Source organism: Giraffa tippelskirchi, chromosome 5 (assembly GCF_054371585.1).
Source record: "Giraffa tippelskirchi isolate mGirTip1 chromosome 5, T2T-mGirTip1v1.2.pri, whole genome shotgun sequence".
Taxonomy (NCBI): Eukaryota; Metazoa; Chordata; class Mammalia; order Artiodactyla; family Giraffidae; genus Giraffa; species Giraffa tippelskirchi.
The window spans coordinates 19216198-19231546 of NC_137279.1; the positions used below are offsets into that span (position 1 = coordinate 19216198).

Here is a 15349-nt window from a genome sequence, read left to right on the forward strand (position 1 = left end):
TGACCTAGATGATTTGTCAATATTATCTTGTGCAGAGGGAGCAAAACTAAGGAAACAGTGTTTGTATCTTGATGAGTTGTATTTCTATCTGCGTTACATGCACTGATTTCTCTGGCCATGGGAGTGGCCTGGGATGGCTCTTCCAGCTGAATCTTGACCACTTTGTACCCTGTAGATGGGGTAGGGAGGCTTCTCCAAGAAACCTTGGGGCTTCCAGCTACCCCCAAGAAGTGGAGATGGAGATAGGAGTCCCATTTCATCCCCTGGTCCCCAGGGGCTGAAGGGGGTGAAAACTGCTTGTGGCCAGATTACTCATCAGGGAAACCCCCAGAATAGACTGGATGCAGATAAGCCATGCTGTCTCAGAAAACAGGTTACAAGAGAGCAACTTTACATTTTTTTGTGTGTGCAATAGGAAAACATATTGCATAATAGGGAAACATACACTATTTATAGCTTTCCCCCTCCTCTGCTTTCTGCCAATCTGTGTCTACCAGCTCATCTGGACTGGACAGAGTAAAAGGTGAGTCGGGAGACACCATTCTATTTGAATAGATATGACCTGACCTGAATACACTTAGACAATGAAAGGAGAAGAGGAGAAATTCAAGAACTGGCATGAAAGGTACTTGAAAAGCATTCTGGAGAGACTGCAAAGAGGAGGAGACTGGAGGTGGCTGCATGAGACACTGGGAGAGGTGGAAACGGGAAAGAGTTTGCTGTTCAGTCGCTCCGTTGTGTCTGACTCTGTGACCCCATGGACTGCCGCACGCCAGGCTTCCCTGTTCTTCACCATCTCCCGGAGCTTGCTCAAACTCACGTCCATTGAGTCAGTGACGCCATCCAACCATCTTGTCCTCTGTCATCCCCTTCTCCTCCTGCCTTCAATCTTTCCCAGTATCAGGGTCTTTTCTAATGAGTCAGTTCTTTACATGAGGTGACCAGAGTAATGGAGCTTCAGCTTCTCCATCAGTCCTTCCAATGAATACTCAGGATTGATTTCCTTTAGGATTGACTGGTTTGATCTCCTTGAAGTCCAAGGGACTCTCAAGGTAAAGAGGATTTTGGAGTATTTTATATATTATGAATGAAATTTACTCCCTTGGGATTTCCCAAGCTCTTCAATAAACGTTTACATTGCTTTCCACATAGGTTTTGCATATTGGATTGAATTTAAATAACACCTTGAGGAGACCGAGCCCACAGGGCAACTTTTCCTTTTCTTTCACAGGTTATCATCATAAAGGAGGATGACTTGTCCAAAGAAAGATAATTGGTGGAGAAGACTTTTGAGAGTCCCTTGGACTGCAAAGAGATCCAACCAGTCCATTCTAAAGGAGATCAGTCCTGAGTGTTCATTGGAAAGACTGATGCTGAAGCTGAAACTCCAATACTTTGGCCACCTGATGAGAAGAACTGACTCCTTTGAAAAGACCCTGATGCTGAGAAAGATTGAAGGTAGGAGGAGAAGGGGACGGCAGAGGATGAGATGGTTGGATGGCATCAGCGATTCAATGGACATGGGTTTGGGTAAACTCCGGGAGTTAGTGATCGACAGGGATGTCTGGCGTGCTGCAGTCCATGGGGTTGCAAAGAGTTGGACATGACTGAGCAACTGAACTGAACTGAACCAGTAACTCTTGGGCTTCCCTTGTGGCTCAGCTGGCAAAGGCTCTGCCTACAATATGGGAGACCTGAGTTTGATCCCTGGGTTGGGAAGATACTCTGGAGAAGGGAAAGCTTACCCACTCCAGTATTCTGGCCTGGAGAATTCCATGGACTGTAGTCCATGGGGTCACATACAGTTGGACACGACTGAGTGACTTTCACTTTCACCAGTAACTCTCAGAGGTGGGAGGATGCCAATTTAGGTCAAGTTGGAAACAGATATAGAGATAAGTGTTTATGAACTTTCTAAATAGAAAGACAGAGAAGATAGGGATTTGGTAGGAAATATGAATGATAAACAATTCCTCAAAATGTTCCTAGTAAGTAGTAGTCCCTCTGGGACCAGCCAACATCAGCTCCAGCCTATGGTCAAGCTTGCATCTGGGTCTGTGACCCAGGGGGGCCATGGTGATGTTTTTTAAAAAAAAATCTCCTCTTATTTGAATGACCACTCCTTAATTTTATACACTTTTCCTACTTGTTACTTTGTGCTTTTCTTATCAATCTCTTTGAATATTACCAGTTAGGCATATTAACACTAGCGGTGTCAAAACTACTGTAAATATTTTCCCCAGTATGAATTCCTTTACAGTGTAAAAGTTTTAAATTTTTAGGGAGCTAAATGTTTCATCACTTTTTCTTCCCTACTTGGCTTAGGAAGTTTTGCACACAGGGTTATGTAAGAAATGTTTCACTTTAAAAATTTAATTATTCATCCTGCAGGGATCTGTTTTTGTGCTCTTAGGGTTTCCGTTTTAGTTTTTTTTTTCTTAGCTAGAAAGCCAGTTCTGCCGGGTGAGCCGAATTGCCTTAGACTAAATTACTGTCTTTAGTACATATTAATTTCAGATCTATTTATGTGCAGATCTATTTCTAAATTCCCTATTCAATTCTATTTACCTACAATTATTCTTATGCCTCACTGTTTTAATTAACTTGATTTATCATAAATTTTTAATGACTTGTAAGATTATATATACTTTTATTGAAGTATAGTTGATGTGCAGTGTTATATGTTTCAGGTGTACAATAGTGATTCACAGTTTTTAAGTTATATTCCAATCACAGTTATTATAAAATATTGGCTATATTCCCTATGTTGTACTATATATTCTTGTACCTTATTTATTTTATACACAGTAGTTTGTACCTCTTAATCCCTTACCCTTCTCTTGCCCCTCCCCTCTGGCCTCTCCCCACTGGTAATCATTAGTTTGCTCTCTATATTTGTGAATCTGTTTCCTTTTTTGTTAAAATCACTAGTTTGTCTTATTTTTTAGGTTCTACATATAAGTGACATCATGCAGTATTTTTCTTTCTCTATCTGACTTATTTCACTTAGCATAATACCCTCCAAAGTCAAACTTTATTTTTTTCAGCTGAGTAGTATTCCAATACACACACACACATATGTGTGTATATATATATACATCTTTATCTCTTCATCTGTAGATGGGCACTTAGCTTGCTTCCATATGGTAAGACTACATTTTAAATTTTTATTGCTGTGTAACATATAGTGAAACTGTTAGTTGCTCAGTCTTGTCTTACTCTTTGTGACCCCATGGTTACCTACCCACTAGGCTTCTCTGTCCATGGAATTCTCTAGACAAGAATACTGGAGTGAGTAGCCATTCCTTCTCCAGTGGATCTTTCTGACCCAGGGATTGAACCCAGGTCTCCTGCATTGCAGGCAGATTCTTTACCATCTGAGTCACTAAGGAAGTCTGTGTAACATATAGAAAGGGCACAAATCAAATTTTCTCACTGTGAACACATCCATGGAACTTGCCCCCTGGAAGCCTCCCTTAGGGTTCTGGCTTACGGGTCTGTTTTTAATTCCTGGGCAGAGCTCTGTTGATTGGCATGTGAGTGTAGACTTTCTCATGACCACTAGCCCCTTTGGTGCTGGCTCCTGGGCCATAGCTTCTTACAGAGTGGCCCAGGACCTCATAACCAGAAGCCAAGGTGGAGAAGATTGCTGTGGCTGGACTGTGATGAGGAGAGAGATGTGAACTTCTGCCCCAGAGCTTTCCCACCTGGAAAGGGCACTGAATCACGTCATCCGTCAGTGAGCAAAGAGGCAAAGCAACTGAAGCCTGAAGTCTCTCAGTTTCTTCTCACCAACAGCAGGAAGAGCTGGCCCGTTCCCTTTTCAAACTCCACTGTCCGGGTGGTGGAACTGGGAGGATCTGGGACACAGGCCCTTTGAGAGGGTAGGTGCAGGGGCTGCTACTCCCCTCTCTGCGCAGAGAGCCCTCAGGGGAGGACTCTGAAAGGAGGACAAATCAAAGCCACCCTGCATAATACTGTCTAGTGAGTTCTCTTCTGTGGACAGGGAAATCTTTATGGGTGATGCTCTGTTAAGGAAAACTTTTTCTTAATTTGGATTCAGACTAAACTGTCTCAGAATTATCTGGCCTTGGGAGACATGTGGTATGAATGTGCGTGTGTGCACACACATGCTCGAACCAACACCAACCCTCTGGAGAACCGCAGTAGGCAAACCCGCACATCACACTACCTGCGAGAGAGACAGAGAGACAGACAGACCGGGAGGGTCAAAGCCCAAACTGGACTGACCTGTGATGGTGAAGACTCTCCCTCCCCCTAATGCCCTAGGTGACTCTTGATTGGTGAGCTCAGACGCTGGGAAATGGACTGCGAGCATACCATGTCCCCTGCATTGCCATGGAGAGACAAGGCTGGCAGATCCTAAGGAACAAAGCCTGTGGGTCATGGACCCAGAATGGTCCCCTCTGAGAAAGCGAGGAAGAAAAAGAGGAAAAGGGAGATAACTCATTTGCTGTCTCACTTGATGCTATAGGACTGGCCAGGCTCAATATCCAGTTCAGTGTTTTCCTCCTGGCAGAATACACCCCTCTAATTATTCCCGACCTGCTAATCAAACCTGTCCCATGCACAAGTCTTGGCAGGGATGGGAGATTGGAGAACTGGGCCACTAAAGGCAAACGTGATTTCTTTATCCCACTGCTCATTGGTGGCTAATGCAAAAAGGGCAGCAACCAACTAGTAGGTCAGGGACTCCCAGATGAAAAACAACCAAAGCGTTGCTGAGAGTGGCAGGGAGAGGAAGAGAAGGAGCATACTGTGTGGACATGCTGATCCCCGCAGCTGATTTATGATCAGACGTGGCCTGCTTCCTTGTTTTCTTAAATTTTCTGGAGAAGGAGTGAGGGGGTATGGGGGAGAGGTAGAAAGATAACACTTGGGTAATAAATAATAAAGGAAGAGATGAGCGGAAAACTGCCTCTGTGTAACTCTCACCTGTTCGAGCTGGTTTGCCTTCAAGGATCATTTATGATGGCTCCCTCTCTCTGAAAGACAGTCTTCTCAACATCTCAAGACAGATAGCATGCCATATATCAATGCTCAGTTAGCTGCCGTAAAAGAGAAGACCCCAAACCTGGGGCCTGGGTATCGGGCAGGAAGCCTTGCACGTGGGGACCCAGGATCCTCCCAGTTTGGGCTTCTTTGACTCTAGCCATCAGGATGCATGGAGGATCATGGCAGGAAGGGTTTTGTGGGTCAGACCTGCAGGAATGCACATCACTTCTACTCCCATGCCATTGGCCAGACTCAGGCCACAGTTAAGTGCAAGGGAAGCTGGGAGACATAAAGCACTGAGTGCCCGGGAAGAAGGAGGACCAGGCTGTATAGAGCAGAGTCATCTCTGCCACAGCCCCTACCTTCTAGTCCAGTTTTAGTCCTTGGCATTCTCTCTTTGCACTTTTGCTCCAGTAATACTGAAATGCATATCTTTCCTAGTTAAGCCATCCTCTCTTACATCTCTTCATCCTTATATATACTGTTCCTTAATCCTAGGCCACCTTCTTTCCACCTGTACCTATTTGGCAAATTTTTATTACTCCTTTAGGAATCAGTGTGAGAAGACTTCCTGCCCCTTTTGGCATTCCATAACTCCTCTAGTCAGGCTTCACACTTCCTCATTCTGTACCTTATGGATCCCTCCTTTGTTACACTTGCATAATTTATAATCCATAATTTTATCATTGTTTTGCAATGGACCTGTCTCCATTGCTAAACTGCAAGCTCAGTTCTGGCAGGAATGGCACCTGCTTAGCAGAATGCCTGGGACAAAAAGGACTCAGGAAACATTTACTGATTGAATGAACAAAAGACAGAGCATCTGCCCTGGTTTTCTTTTTTCCAGGCTAAGTGTTCTCATTTCCTTTTACCTTTCCCCAAGTTGCATGGCTTTGAATCTCTTTATTATCCTTGTCTCTGTCTTCAGAATGAGCTCCAATTTATCGAATTCATCATCAAACTGGGAGCCCCACACCTGAATAGGGCTCTCTGGGTTTGAACTGACTGGTGCTGGCTTCACTGGGCTGGCTTTGCCCCCTCGCTCAGTGGCAAAATTCATGGCTGGCGTGGGACAGGGCCTCAGCTATGGTCATAGTTGCTTCTTTACTCTCGGGATACTTCCCTCCTCCCCAAGCCATGCACATCTAATATTCCACTCAAGAACCATCCCTTCTGATAGGACATTTTAAAGATCTAAGGGGAAGGGCATTAAGTTTAGATATGTAAGTATTGCTGGGTTATGTGGAGTTTTCAAATTTATTCCAGATGTTTCTATGTCTATAGATAAGGACAGTCACTGTGCCACAGACTTTCTTTCCTGGCAGGGGAATCACTTGTGTAGCTTCTTTTTGTCATGTAATTATAAACAACTGGTATGGTGGGTTGGAGTGCAATATCTAGTCCTTCCTCCTCTTGCCTGTGTTACTGCATTACAGAGGCTAGAAGTCTAAAAGTGACATTTTCCAGATTCCCTTTGCAGTCAGAGTTCTGGTCATGATTTAAGTGGGGCCAATCAGATGCATCATTTACCACGTGACTCAGTGGTAAAGAATCCGCCTGCCAATGTGGGACACGCACGTTCACCTGGGTCAGGAAGATCCCCTGGAGGAGAGCAAGACAACCCACTCCAGTATTCTTGCTTGGGAAATCCCAAGGACAGAGGAGCCTGACAGGCTACAGTCCATGGGGTCGCAAAAGAGTAGGACACGACTTAGCGACTAAACAAATCAGATGCATGAGATTCAGAACGTAGAAGAAAGGCAGAAGCTGCTTTTATGTTGGCAAATAGGGTTACTGAGATGTTGAACTTTCTGTAGTAGGGTTAGCAGAAGTCTCAGTGACTGTCAAGAGGCAGGGCTAGTGACATCTGTGTGTGTGTGTGTGTGTGTGTGTGTGTGTGTGTGTGTGTGTGTGGTAGTGAATCTAGCAGGATCTGTGTGGCTCTGGAGCCAGTCATTATGGTGGCAGCTTCCTGACCTTTAGATTACAGCTGAGGCCATGTGTTCCTATGGCCAATAGCCACAGTCTTAGCTTTGTGATCCCTCAGCTTCCTGATACAGTGCTGTTGTTTCAGGGGTCATTTGTAGGGGTTGAGCCTAGAGCCTGCCCCTTAGATCTTCCAAAGACTTGTAAGCACCTAATCCCCTGTGCCAAATATACTTACTCTTAACATAGCTGAACTGAAATAAAACAAAAATAAAAACAACTAGAAAAAAATTATTTAAAAGATAGGTACTTTTATTATCTGCAACCTGACCAATAAGAGCAGGCACCCACTGACCTCTAGGAAAGGTGATCCAAAGCTTTTATGGCTTGATGAAAACTGTACTTCTCTTCTTGAGACCATTTGGTATGCACAGAGCTGAAAAAGTAATGTATGAATTTGTATAAGGATCCCAAAATCCTTCTGAGAGGGCAGAGACCAAGACTTCCACTCCTTCCTAAGATCTGAACTTAGGGAATCCTGGGCAGTGTCCCTGACCAAGATCTGCTGGAAGTAAAGAACTCCAGGGGAGCAGAGGGTACCTGTAAAGGTGATGTCTGGTTCTGGCTTGTCACGTAACTTGAGTCAGAAGGCTCTTCTTTTAATTTCAGCATTATGATTATTATTTTGGAGTGTAATTGCTTTACAGTGTTGTGTTACTTTCTGCTGTACAACAAAGTGAATCAGTTATATGTATACATATATCCCCACCCTCTTGCACCTCCCTCCCACCCCACTCTCATCTTACCCATCTAGGTCATCACTGAGCTCTGAGCTGAGCTTCCAGAAGTCTCTCTCTCTTTTTAAAAATTTTTTTAATTGGAGAAAAATTGCTTTAAAATGTTGCATTGGTTTCTGCCATACAACAATGCAGATCAGTCATAATTATATATATATATGTGTATATATATATATATATATATATATATATATATATATATATATTCCTTTGTCGTGAACCTCCCTCCCCACTTCTATCCTACCCCTCTAGATCATCACAGAGCACCAGGCTGGCATAGCGTGGGGCTTTGGGGAGCAATGGCTGCATGAGCATCAAGAGATATTTAACCTAGGACCATGGGTTGTTCGGGGACCATGTCAGCAGAGAGGATTTTGCCACAGCAATGGACAAATGTGACAGGGCCATAGCTAACATTCAGTAGCACACCATGGAGACCAACCAAACACAAACAGACTGACCAGAATTTCTAAGTTTCTTTCTCAGTTTTGTACCTGGAAACAAGAGTAGCTTCCTCTGGGCTGAAGAAGATTCCTAACGTTTGGAGGGAGAGGGTAAAGAGGTCTCAAGAGGGAGATACTGAACTTTATGCTAATAGGAACCTTTGAGGAGTTGAAAAATTCATTGGAGAAATAAGAATTATCAACTTATTTGTACTCTAAACTGGTGAAGCGGGTCACCCAAGTTATAGGCACAAAAGAAAAACCTAGCTACGTTCAAAATTAAAATTCTATGTGTACAAGAACCCAGGACAAAAATTAATTAAAAGGTAAATGATAGATTGGGGAAGTACCTGCAATAAATAGGAGAACTTATTTAGATGAGAAAGGAATGTATTAAGACCAAATAGGTAAATAAACAAAATACAGAAATGGATGATTTATCAAGGATGAAATGAATTAATAAATATATGTAGAATTATCCAACCATTAATAATCAAAGGAATGGAAACTGAGACATATTTCTCCTTTCTACTAAATTATAGGAAATTATTATATTAATACCTAGTGTGGATCAGGTTGGGGTTTAATACTCTTTGTTGCTAGGTGAAAATTTGTAAAACTCTTTGGGAAAATATTTAGCAATATTTATTTTAGAAATGTATATAGCAAAGGTTTCTAGTTTTAAATGGCTTGTCAAAATCTATATTTATCTTTCCTACCCCCACAACATCCTGTTGAAATAATAAGAAACAATAAACACATTTACAGCAGCCTTGAAAAATCAGAAAATTGTGCCTCCAACTGAAGCTTCTGTATGAGAAGAAGCTGTTGAGGGCAGATTCATGGTGAACACGAAGAACCCATGGCCCCATAACAGATGGCAGAGAATACATTCACAACGATAAGTTTTCCTACCAGAAATACACATATGCACAGATACAAGTATATTCTTTGTAGTATTATTTGTGATAGATAAATATTTGATAAATATCCATCAATAGAGGAAATGTTAAGTGAATTACATCCACAGCAGTGGATGAATACGTCCATTGGACAGTACCAGAGCTTGCATTCAATAGCACACTACGTGAAAATGAAACTGAACGTCGATCAGTCGTGTCTGACTCTTTGCGACCCCATGGACAATACAGGCCATGTAATTCTCCACACCAGAATACTGGAGTGGGTAGCCATTCCTTTCTCCAGGGGATCTTCTTAACCCAGGGATCAAACCTGTGTCTCTTGCATTGCACTGAGCCACCAGGGAAGCCCATATACAGAGTACATCATGCGAAATTCCAGGCTGGATGAAGCTCAAGATGCAATCAATATTGCCAGGAGAAATATCAACAATCTCAGATATGCAGATGACACCATCCTTATGGCAGAAAGCGAAAAGAAACTAAAGAGCCTCTTGATAAAAGTGAAAGAGGAGAGTGAAAAAGCTGGCTTGAAATTCAACATTCAAAAAACTAAGATCATGGCATCCAGTTCCATGTTCAGGGCAAACAGATGGGGAAACAATGGAAATGGTGACAGACTTTATTTTCTTGGGCTCCAAAATCACTACAGATGGTGACTGTAGCCATGAAATTAACAGACGCTTGCTCCTTGGAAGAAAAGCTATGATCAACCTATACAGCGTATTAAAAAGCAGAGACATCACTTTGCTGACAAAGGTCCATTTAGTCAAAGCTATGGTTTTTCCAGTAGTCATGTACAGATGTGAGAGCTGGACCATAAAGAAGGCTGAGCCTGTGGCTGATTCATGTTAATGTTTGTCAAAAACAACAAAATTCTCTAAAGCAATTAGCCTTCAATTAAAAATAAATTAATTAAAAGATTAAAAAAAAGGCTGAGCATTGAAGAATTGATGCTTTGGGAACTGTGGTGCTAGAAAAAACTCTTGATAGTCCCTTGGACAGCAAGGAGATCAAACCAGTCACTCCTAAAGAAAAGCAACCTTGAATATTCATTGGAAGGACTGATGCTGAAGCTGAAACTCCAGTACTTTGGCCAACTGATGTGAAAAGCCAATGCACTGGAAAAGACCCTGATGCTGGGAAAGATTGAAGGCAGGAGGAGAAGGGGGTGACAGAGGATGAGATGGTTGCATGGCATCATCAACTCAATGGACATGAGTTTGAGCAAGCTCCGGGAGATGGTGACGGACAGGGACGCCTGATGTGCTGCAGTCCATGGGGGTCACAAAAACTTGGACACGACTGAATGAGTGAACAACAATGACACATTGTAAAATTATTGTTATAATTATGAAGACTTTATCCTATTATGGAAAAACGTTTAAGTGGACAAATTTGGACATCAGTTCATGTAAAATATGATAACAACCCAGCAAAAAATTGAATGTGCAAGAACAAAGAAATGGACTATACAGTTCTGGATTGGGAGTGGAAGTGGTGTTAAGGATTATAGATAATTTTCCCCTTTATTTTTATAACTTTCTGTAATTCTGTTCTATAGTACATTTTCAATAAACTCCCCTTTGTTCTATAAATCCTCTTTAGATTAATTCTTAGGTTTTTCAGTAACTCCAGTCACTCTGATAATCCTCTCCCATGACCCCTTCTTGCCACCTCACCAATTGTTTATCAATTGCAAGTTTCTCTTTGGGTTTGCAGGACGGTGTCCATGGTTACACGGGGAGCATGTGGGGAAGGAGCCCAGGCCTGAGCAAGAGGGCCCAGATTAGATTCCTGGTTTAATGAAACTTTTGATAAGTCACTTAGCCTCTTTGAAATTCCCATTTCCCATTTCCTTATAGTAAAGCCCTTCCTACTACCACTGTTAACACTGTTGTGTAAATGTTTCTCTGCAGCATTTCCATGTTACTTGGAGTCCATTTCATGTAGTATCTGTCTGAATTTCTTTTCAGACCTAAATTCTTTTGACGGCTGTCCAAATAAATAAGGAAACTGTCTTATTTATCTTGTATTTCCCACAGCATCTAGAAGGCTCTGTGTACATTGTGGGTACTCATATTTGTTAAATCAAAGTCGCACATATGAAAGCACCAGGCAAACCCTTCATAAAAGTAAAGGATTACTGTTTATTTACTTGTCAATTTTTTGTAGAATTTTAAATGATAAACTGTTTAATTTATTAAATGAAAAAACAGAACAAAACAGTTTACCCATTTCTCCCTGCCCCCAACCTCTGGCAACTACCAATTTGAGCTTGGTTTTGTTTGTTTGGGGCTTCCCTTGTGGCTCAGCTGGTAAAGAATCCACCTGCAATGTGGGAGACCTGGGTTCAGTCCCTGGATCGGGAAGATCCCCTGGAGAAGGAAATGGCAACCCACTCCATTGCACAGAGGAATCCCATGCACAGAGGAACCTGGCAGGCTACAGTCCATGGGATCACAAAGAGTCAGACACGACTGAAGCGACTTAGCACAGCACACAGCACTATGTCCTTAAGGCTCATCCATGTTGTGGCAAATGGCAAGATTTCATTCTTTTTTATGGATGAATAATCTCTCTATCCATCTATAAATCTACTTATCAATCATAATTTATTGTCCATTCATCCACTGATGGACATGTTTCCCTGTCTTGGCTATTGAAAAAAATGCTGTAATGAACATAGGAGTGCATATAGCTTTTTAAGTAGGTGTTTTTCTTTTGGGGATAAATACCCAGAAGTTAGAATTTCTAGACCATGTGGTAGTCCTATTTTAATTTTTTGAAGAACCACCGTATATTTATTTTCATAGTGGCTGCACCAATTTACATTCCCATCAACAGGTTACAAGGGTTCCCTTTCTCTACATCATCACTGGGATTTGTTATTTCTTGTCTTTTGATAATAGCCATTCTAACAGGTATGAGGTGATATTTCCTTGTGGTTTCGATTTGCATTTCCCTGATGATTAATGATGCTGAGCATACTTCCATGTATTTGTTGGCCATCTGTAAGCTTTCTCGTAATAATGTCTATTCAGATCTTCTGCCCATCTTTTAATCAGATTGTTGTTTTGCTATTGAGTTGTACAATTCTTTCTGTGTTTTGGATATTAGCTCCTTTTCTGATACATAATTTTGTAATATTTTCTCTTACTCAGATAGTTGTAGTTTCATTTTGCTAGTGGTTTTCTTTGCTGTGTAGAAGTTTTTTAGTCTGATTTCGTCCCACGTGTCTATTTTTTGGTCTGATTTCATCCCACGTGTTTATTTTTTGGTCTGATTTCATCCCACTTGTCTATTTTTTGGTCTGATTTCATCCTACGTGTTTATTTTTGGTTTTGTTGCCTTTGCTTTAGGTGTCAGATTCAAAAAAATCATCTCCGAGACTGTGTTAAGGAGCTTATTGCCTGTTTTCTTTCAGGAGTTTTTGTGGTTTCAGGTCTTACATCTAAGTTTTTAATTCATTTTGAATTAACTTTTGTGTATGGTATAAGATAGTGGTCCACTTTCTTTTTTTTTTTTTTTGCATGTGTTTGTCCAGTTGTCCCAACACTAGTGGAAATCAGGCATCGTCCCTCCTTCAATTCCTTAGTGGGCCACAACAAGGACCAGGCCCTGAAGTGACAGGCTGAGCTGTGGCCACACTGCTACCGCTGTGCTAGGCAGAAGCAGAGGACAGCGGAGAGTATGAGGGCTGGGACCCCTGGTGTCCTAGCTTAGCCCACATGCCCTCCTGCTGCCCTAATCGATGCTGGCTGTGGCCACCGTGAATGAAACTGACAGCCCTGGTGCCAGTGTCCCCTCCAGCTATCCTTTCACCCAGAGATAGGGCTTTAAAGGGGACTTCATTCATTCAAATGATGCCCCATATTCACGAGTGAGAATGAACAGCAGTCAGCAGCCTGGGCCCAACAATAGCCACCTAGTGTGTGGTGAGACTCTGCCGTCTGCCCGATGCCCAGTGTGCTGTTTAAGCAGCAGCACCTCCAACTCCTGTGGCTGGGCTGTTATTTCCTTCCAGGGGAACTTTGCTTCTGTTCATTTTGCTTTTCCTTTTAATTTACAATCACAGGAAAGCACTCAGTTCCATCAAAGTCAGTTCTGAGAACTTTGAGCCTGAGAAAGTTAAAAAAATGATACCTGACCTAGTCTCTGACCTACCCGCCAGGATCCCTTGAGGTTTAGTAAGACACCATCTAGAGTTGAGGTGTTCACTGTCTCCTAATAACATTAAACCAGCAGTCCACAGACTCTGCATGAGCATGAACATGTTCCTGCGCCTTATACTCTCTTCACAGACACGCTTTTTCCACGTCCATGAGACAAGCCCATACATCACTATGTGAATGGACGATGAGACTTCGTAAGTGTAGCTTACAGACTCCTGGAATTTTAGAAAGTATAAATGGCTTTAAAATAAGGTATTGATTATGCTATAGTTAATAAATTGGTGACAGAGATTATGTGACATATGTAGACTTGTAAGCCATTGGGGTATAAAGAGAATGGACCGTGTTCACAGCCAACCAAGTGAACACTGGTTGAAGACACTGGGCTTGTTGAGTTTGCCCAGGAGAAGATGTTGGAGAAAGGATGAGAGGACAGGCTATAACTTTTTGTCAATATCTGAATACCTGTCTCTTAAAGACCTGTTTTTGTGCTGCATTTGTTCCATTAAACGATGTGATTCCACACTTTGTTTTTCATAATATTCCTCTCCCCACTGCCTTCATCTCTTTCAAGTGCCACTTCCTCCATGAAACCTTGCTGAGATAGCAAGGCTGTCTCCTCCATCAGACTGCCAGAATTTATCACACTATATTCTTTTTAAAAAATTATTATTATCTCTTTGTCTTGTTCACTAGAGTGTGGGGTCCTTGAGGGCAGGAGCCGGGTCATACTTTCCTATTTCAGCACCTGTCATAGAGTAGATCTTTTATGAATGGTTACAGAATGAATAAGTGAAAAATAATTTTTTGGTAGGAGTTTTTTAATATAAGATGGGGCCATCTTCAACTCCATATCATTGATGAGGTAACCAAGGCTCAGAGAGAAGAGGGGACTCACCTAAGGCCACACCACTAGTAAGCGGTGTTACAGACAACTTCTCTGGTCTTCTAGGTTGAATGCCACCTTCTTACCTATGAGAAATAGTATAATAATAACAAGCAAGCTGCTATTTATTGGCACTAATTATGTCCCTCCTCACTGGGACTGGGCCTTCGGTTAAGAAAGCAAGACTGAATAATGTCCTGGTAGAAACTGAACAGATTGGTGGTAGCCAGAGGCATGGGTTGCAGAGTGGGAGGAAAGGGGGAAGGTGGTTAAAAGGTACAAACTTCCAGTTACAAAGTAAATAAGCTGTGGAGATGAATATGTAGCACAGGTGACTATAGTTGATACTGTGTTGCAAAAGACAGCCCTCAGAATGGGAGAAAATAATAGCAAATTAAACAATTGACAAAAGATTAATTTCCAAAATATACAAGCAGCTCATACAACTCAATACCAGAAAAACAAACAACCCAATCAAAAAGTGGGAAAAAGACCTCAACAGACATTTTTCCAAAGAACATATACATATTAGATGGCTAATAAACTCGTGAAAAGATGCTCAACATCGCTCACTATTTGAGAAATGCAAATCAAAACCACAATGAGATATCACCTCACACTGGTCAGATGGCCATCATAAAAAAATCTACAAACAATAAATGATGGAGAGGGTGTGGAGAAAAGGTAACCTTCTTGCACTGTTGGTGGGAATGTAAATGGATACAGCCACTATGGAAGACAGTACGGAGAATATTTAAAAAACTAGGAATAAAACCACCATATGACCCAGCAATCCCACTACTAGGCATATGTCCTGAGAAAACGATAATTGAAAAAGACACACATACCCCATTGCATTGGAGTTCATTGCAGCACTATTTACAAAAGCTAAGACATGGAAGCAACCTAGATATTCATCAACAGATGAATGTATAAAGAAACTGTGGTCTATATATACAATGGAATATTACTCAGCCATAACAACAAATGCATCTGAGTCAGTTCCAGTGAAGTGGATGAACCTAGAACCTATTATACAGAGTGAAGTCAGAAAGAGAAAAACAAATATTGTATATTGATGCATATATATGGTATTTGAAAGTGGTACTGATGAAACTATTTGCAGGGCAGCAGTGGAGACACATGGGGATTCCCTGGTGGCTCAGATAGTAAAGAATCCGCCTGC

At 41.8% G+C, this 15349-nt stretch overlaps 1 protein-coding gene across 12 annotated transcripts in view; it reads right to left on the reverse strand.

Moving 5' to 3' along the window:
• The window catches only part of LOC145504679 (protein FAM163A), a 110711-nt gene that overhangs the window by 22243 nt on the left and 73119 nt on the right, over nt 1-15349 (reverse strand). For 4 of the 12 annotated variants that reach the window (XM_081485914.1, XM_081485915.1, XM_081485919.1 and 1 more), the window contains exon 7: nt 7298-7378. The exons of the other annotated variants lie outside the window; for them this stretch is intronic. The gene's annotated coding sequence lies outside the window, so the exon portion shown is untranslated. The remainder of the gene's footprint in view (nt 1-7297; nt 7379-15349) is intronic. 12 annotated transcript variants of the gene reach the window in all.